The sequence below is a fragment of the Macaca thibetana genome, chromosome 5, assembly GCF_024542745.1.
Source record: "Macaca thibetana thibetana isolate TM-01 chromosome 5, ASM2454274v1, whole genome shotgun sequence".
NCBI classification, from domain to species: domain Eukaryota; kingdom Metazoa; phylum Chordata; class Mammalia; order Primates; family Cercopithecidae; genus Macaca; species Macaca thibetana.
In genome coordinates, this window is record NC_065582.1 from 12,745,496 (window position 1) to 12,752,851 (window position 7,356).

Consider the following 7,356-nt stretch of genomic DNA (forward strand, 5'->3'; position numbering starts at 1 on the left):
CAGTATTCTATGTTTGAGTTTTCACCATGTTAATGCGTAGATCTCTGATTCATTCCTTTTAAGTGCTGTATACTATGCTATTGATGGAATATACCACAGTTCATTTTCCATTCTTTTTTATTTTTGATGAGCTGTTAGGCCTGTGTCCAATGTTTCACTATTATAAACATGATATGTTAATATCCCTCCATCTGTCTGCTTACGCATGTGTGCTCCGTTTCTCTAGAAGAGTATGCACCTGGAAATTTAAATGTTGTGCGTATCTACAGCTTCACTGGGACATTGCCCTATTGCCCTCCAGGGTATTTTAAATAAATTTATCTTTTCATCAATGTGTGTAAGTTTTCTATTTTTCCACAACCTTGTCAATGATATTATAAAATATTTTTAAGTTTTATTAATCTGATGGATATGTTTTTCACTATTGCTTTCTTTTTCATTTCCCTACTTAGAAATGAAATTGACTATCTTTTCATACACTTATTGCACACTTGGTTTCATCACTGAATTATTTATATCCTTTTAAAATTTTTTCTGCCTATTTTCTTATTAATTAGTAGGAATTCTTTATATATTATTGTATCTAATTCTTTTGTTAGTTACATGAATTGCCAATAACTTCTCCAATTGGTGGCTAGTCTTTTTACTTGTGAATGGTATCAACTTGAAGAGTTAAAAATTTTATGTATTTAAATTCATCAACCTTCTCTTCAATATTTTGAGCTTTTTGGATCCTATTTAAGAAATCTTTCTCAACCTTGCAGTCATAAAGATATTCCACTATATTTTCTTTTCAAGGCTTTGTAGATTAGGTGTTGAATTCACTTAGAATTGATTGTAGATCCATTCTATTTGTAGTTTCTATTTATATTTTATCATGTACAAAATCTTAATTTTATTTTCATTACATACTTTTACTATATTCTCCTGATAACATTTATTGGAAAACCTAGTCTTCACTTATTTTTCATGCCTCCTCTGTCCTACATCAAGTTTCCTCCTGCATTCCATTTCATTGGTCTAATTTATCTTTGTCTACTAAGGCTTGATATCTGTTAGGACAAAACCCATAGAATGATGGCCAAACTCATGTGGTACCATCGTTCCAAATGAGAAAAAGATTTTCTTTCCTCAAGATGGCCTCCTATTGTGGTCTTTCTTATGTTTTTTTAACCTTATTTTTCCCTCTTGCTCTCCCATGTAAATTTTGGGATAAGATTGTCAAGTTCTATGAAAACCTTCATTAGAATTTTGCTTGAAATCGGATTGAAATTATGAATTAATTTGGAAAGAATTATATTTTCATAATATTATAACTTTTCATCCATGAGCAAGATTTATTTCTATCTATTCATGTCCTTAATTACCTCATAACTCAACAAGTTATGATGACAATTCCTGTTAAATTTATTTCTAGTTATTAGAGTTGCTTGGATATTTTGTTTGGCTTTGATATTTGGCCAAACCAGCTATTCAGGGTGGCTTCAACCTTGGTTTTTAGAAGACAAAATACCTTAAAGCCACCTTCGATATAATTTCTTCCATACTTGAACTTGAGTACGATCAATAATTCTGTGATCTCAAAGGTTTCTTTCATATATAAATAAAGTTACACATCAGTAGTACAAAGAAGACATGTTATGTATTTATTGTGAATATCTGAATATTCATTTTCAAGTATATGTAAACATTCTAGATGTTACTCAGAGTAAAAATTCTCATGTTCTTTTTGTGGTAAAATGCTGTGTTATTTTGAAGTAAAATGTTTTTAAATTATTGCAAGAGTACAATGCTATAGCAATTAATAATGACTGTAAAATGTTAGTGTCATGAATAAGCTATTATAAACTTTCAAATAGATACGTAGAAAAATATATTTGAAAATTAAATTAGAATTTGAAAATAAAGTTAGAATATTAACAGAAAGCATGTTAGCTATTAAATAATTAATATCAATACTTTTGAACAAACAAATGTTCACACAATTTAAATACTATAAGACAGAATGCTAGAGATTAAATAATAATTTTAATCTTTGTGCAATTGTTTAGTGCATAGTATTTAAAAAATTGAAGGAATGAACCTAGGAACTCTAATTTTTAGATACTTAACCACCTTTAGGACCTGAATGTTTCCCCTTAAACTACAATTGTACAAGCAACCTAACAGAGCAGCTGAAAGTGTGAAGAAATAATTTTTCTTACAGTATGAAATAAAAAATAAATTTGACAACAAATATTTTACAAATTATTTTTTACAGTTTTTTCATCCGTGTTATTACCTGGATAAAAACATTTTAAATAATAAAGTTATAATGAAATTTATATTTTTTGTGAGGTTTTGGATTTATTCAGATTGCATTCTAGAAGTTCATCATGGTAATCATATTTGGCTTTATCTCAGCTGTGGTCACGTATTGATTTTAACACTTGGGCACTTGGCCTTTCGCCAAAATATGTATTTGGTGTTCCTCTATTAGATACTCTGATGTATTGACTGTTATGGTTAATATAATCTTATTTTTCAAATTATGTGTCTATTAGTTTGTTATTAGGATGTTACTGAGTCATATGTTAATCTTTTATCTTATTGTCAAATCTGATTGTGTATAGCCTATTAGTAATCATGGATTTTTTAAAAATAAAAATATACTGTATTGAATTTAGTTTACTAATATTTTATTTAGAATTTCTCCATTTATGGTCACAAAGCAGTTTGTCTAAAATATTTGCTGTTTTTGTGTTATCTTTGTGTAATTTGCATATCAAGTTAATATTGGCCAAATAGTATTTGTGAAGGATCTTTCATCTTTTTTGATTCCCTAGAACAGTTGGTATAGATTATAAAGTATTTATGATTTTAGGGGGGAACAAGGCAAAAGTTTTGATTATTTTCAGTGTTGTTAATGACTATTGTACATTCACCTTTTCAATTTCATACAGAAAAAAAAAACCCAGTCATTTATATATTTTCTGGAAAATTATAACTGTTTTTAGGTTCTCAAATACATTTCCATAAAGGTGTTCGTAGCATTCACTTACATTTAAAAAATCTTACTGTATCTGTAGTTATATTTCCTTTTATTGATAATAATAACTTGGTCTATTTCTCCTTATTAAGTATCGCTGGAAAAAAATTTTACTTTTCAAAAGCACAATACTGTATTGATTTTTGTTAGTCAACATGTTTTCTTTGACACTGATTCTTTGAAATTTGTTGAGGCTTTTTTGGTGAGGTCAAACATTACGTGTACACTTACATATTCCACTCTTTGTAAAGTAGGCATGCAATGGATACTGCAAAATAATTTTACAAATCCATTCTCAGGGTTCGTTGTTGAAGTGGCTGGTCTGGGACTGTGGCAGGGGAAATAAAAGATGATCCTAGAACACCGTGGCATTGGGGGAACTGACATACTTTATAATTTGAGTCCTCTTGTCCACGATCATGGTTGTGGTAGGTTGATGACATTAATGGCACCAACTCCTTGCTTCCCCCTGCAGTCACACTCTTTGCCATGTACCTTTGCAGCTCCTTTCAAGAGTTAGAGTGGTAAATAGCTTCATTTACTGCGATATTAGCAAACTTGCTGCCGAAGATTGAAAAGCACTTCTGCCTTTCTGTTTTCCTTGTTGTTCCTTTCCCTTTATGATTAGAACATGCTCAAGCTAGTTCAGTGAAGAGATACAAAAAACTCCCAGAGCAGAACTAAGTCATCCCAACAGGCAGCCTCCTGACCGCCAAGTATGTGAATCCCTACCCTAGTTTACAGCCAGTCAACCTCAGATATGCAGGTGACTTCCGTCTGGCCCAGAAGGTCTCATCTGACTAAATAACCAGTGTGGGAACTTAGCTAAATGAACGCATGCCCTTTGAAGCCACAAAGCTTTTGGCGGTTTCTGATGCAACATTATTGTGGCAATAGAAATGATACAATGCCATGCTCTTCCTTTTATTTAGGTCCTCTTTGATTTCTCTCAGTAGTAATGCATTATAGATTTTCTCATGCAGTCCTTATACATTCATTAGATTTATTTCCACACACTTGACTTTTTAATACCACTTTAAAGGCTATTTTTACAAATTCCATTTTCTAATTGTTCCTGTTTCATGGAACTATAACTGATTATTGAGTGTGAACATTGTTCACACTGTACTTTGAATCTGAGGACTCCTGTTTTTTTCTGTAGATTCTGTAACATCCTGAGTTATTACCTCTTGAAAAGTTAGGTCTTAACCATTCTCTTTACTCTCTTCTTCAGCATATGTAATTAGATACATGCCATTTCTTTATAATCCATCTTTTGGGCCTCTTAACTCTTCTCACATGATCATAATCGGTTTTTCTCTCTGTGAATCAATCTGTGTGAATTTCTTATTACTTTCTTTCAACTTATAAAAAATCTCTATAATAGTTTGTCTAGGCTATTCAGATTTAAACTTTTCATTGATTATATTTTTTATTTTCAGGATTTTTACCTATTCTTATTTCAATTATGCCAGTTTTCAATTTTCTTTAATTTTCCACTTTTCATTTCTATAGAGTTTATTTTGGTTCTACCAGTTTTTGTTTTTTGGGCTTTTTTTTTTGCCATACAAATTTAGCAGTGGGGAGTTGTACACCAAGATGCTGCCAGTTGTTGATGAATGACTATTGCTTTTACTTTTTTTTCTTTGAGATGGAGTCTCACTCTGTTGCCCAGGCTGGAATGCAGTGGCGTTATCTCAGCTCACTGCAAGCTCCGCCTCCCGGGTTCACGCCATTCTCCTGCCTCAGCCTCCTGAGTAGCTGGAACTACAGGCGCCCGCCACCATGCCCGGATAATTTTTTGTATTTTTAGTAGAGACGGGATTTCACCGTGTTAGCCAGGATGGTCTCGATCTCCTGACCTCGTGATCCACCTGCCTCTGCCTCCCAAAGTGCTGGGATTACAGACGTGAGCCACCGCGCCCAGCCTGCTTTTACTTTTCAAGCAATGCTTTTTGTTTATTTATTTGCACATCCTAAACAAACATGGCTAATTTTGCATTTTCACCCTGTTCTGTGATGCTGTCTCCTGTTGTCCCCCCAGGTCTCTTTTCTCCCCTTCTCCACCCTGTCTGTGCCCATGACTGAAATTGGCGTATTTATTTCCCTGACTTGTCCCTGGGGCATCCCTGTGGGTTGATGGAGACACCACTACCAAAATATGTGGCTCTTTTTAGGCAATGCTCTCTGCAAAATATGAACACAGGGACTTGTCAAGCTACCTTGCTGAAGGCCTGGTCAATGCTCTGTGGTTTGGGTAGTGAAGAAACTATTCAAGACACATCTGAGCTGGACTTTCTGCCTGGGAGTCCTGTTTCTCTGTCTTCTCCTGTGATGACCCTATGCATTTCAGGTCTAGCTTAAATTCCAGGTCATTTATTCATTACTCTCCTCTCCTCATGGAGTTGCAAAATATTTTTTTCTCAAATCAATGAATCTAAGCCCTTTTATTTGACAAATGGGGGAAAAGAGACTAAGAGAGTTGAATCAAGATTATGAAATTAATTTATGTGACATTCCATATTTTGTTCTGACTTTTAAAAATTTAATTTCAACATACTTGTATAATATGACTCTATTAAATATTGCTTATAATAACTGTCTGTCTACGAAGGTTTAGAATTCCTTTTTTGTATTGGGATTGTTTTTTATAGTGTGCAACTTTTAGATCTGAAAGGAAACGCAGTGCTGAAATGCACCATGTATTAATGTTGGTGGTAATGTTAATCCTCAATTTAGAAGATTAAAATAGTAGAGTGAATGGACATTACTCTAAAAATAAGGTTTTTTTGTTTGTTTGTTGTTTTCAGTTTTGTTTTTTGTTTTTTGAGACGGAGTCTTGCTCTGTCACCCAGGCTGAAGTGCAGTGGCATGATCTTGGCTCACTGCAACCTCTGCCTCCCGGGTTCAAGCGATTCTCCTGCCTCAGCCTCCTGAGTAGCTGGGACTACAGGTGCCCGCCACCACGCCCAGCTAATTTTTGTATTTTTAGTAGAGATGGAGTTTCACTGTGTTAGCCAGGATGGTCTTGATCTCCTGACCTTGTGATCCACCCGCCTTGGCCTCCCAAAGTGCTGGGATTACAGGCGTGAGCCACCGTGCCCAGCCAATATGTTTTTTATAAATACAAGGTGCTAATAGATGTTATATACCTGTATTTGCATTGTTTTAGTTTCATATAATAATCTAGCATAAATCCCTGTAACATCCAATTTAAGAAGAAAAACTTAGGTAAAATTCATCCCAACTCTAAAGACTTAGTTTACATTATTCATCACTAGTCCCACTAAAATAATAAATAATACAGCCTAGTCTTTATGAAGACTAGAAAGATTTAAGTAACTGAAAAATTAGCAGTGTTTTGCATTAGGATGTATAAAGGTTTATGTATAAGCAAGCATCTTGAAATGCTGACAAAGAAACTTTTTTTGGCAAGAAAAAGTGCTGTATGATAATTTTTACATTTTTAAAGAATGAGTAACAAGTAAGAGTTTTAAAAATTTAAATCTCATCAGACTAGCATAGAAATTTAGAGCTCAAAGAGACCTTAGAAATAATCAAATCCAATCCTTTCACAAGTAATGAAACTGAATTCTAAGAAAGTTAACGAACTTCTCTTAGAAAGCACAACAAATTAGCCAGAATCAGAACTACAATTGAAATCTGCTGTTTCCTGTCAAGTCTTCCCCCTAAGCGGGCTGTGTCTCTAGACACCTTGTATGCTGAGAATGGATTTTCAAAAACACGAGATGGTTACTTTTACTACAAGATTCATTCTACATAAAAGTTTATGGATCCTTCCCTCAATTTGTAGGATGGAACGGAGGTTTGGCATCTCTACTTCATCATTCGTAAAGGCTGAATGAACTCTTTGCTGCCACTCATTGAAGATAAAAGGAGGCAGAATTACCCTTAAGTAAATACTTTGGCCTCAGCATTTCCTCCACTTTCTACATTAATAAATTAATAAAAACCCCTTTCTCTCACCCTGTCATTTGACTGTCATTGTCAGTCTATGTAGAATGTTTCCTCATGAGAGGGCTTATTCGTTCAACAAGATTTTATTAACCATTTGCAACTGACCAGAAACTGTGGTAGTCGCTGGAGTGCCAAGTAAGATAAGTGGCCATGGAGTGCCATGGCATTCTTGTAGCACATATATTGTAGTAAAAGTAATCTTCACATATTGTTTAAAATATATTTATTGCAAATGTAATGTGAAGGGACACAGGGTAATCAATAGAGTAAAAAGGCACAAAAATCTTAAAATGAGAAGAGGAAAGTAGTGATCAGTTGGGCAAAATGAAAGCCATTGATGACTTTAGTGA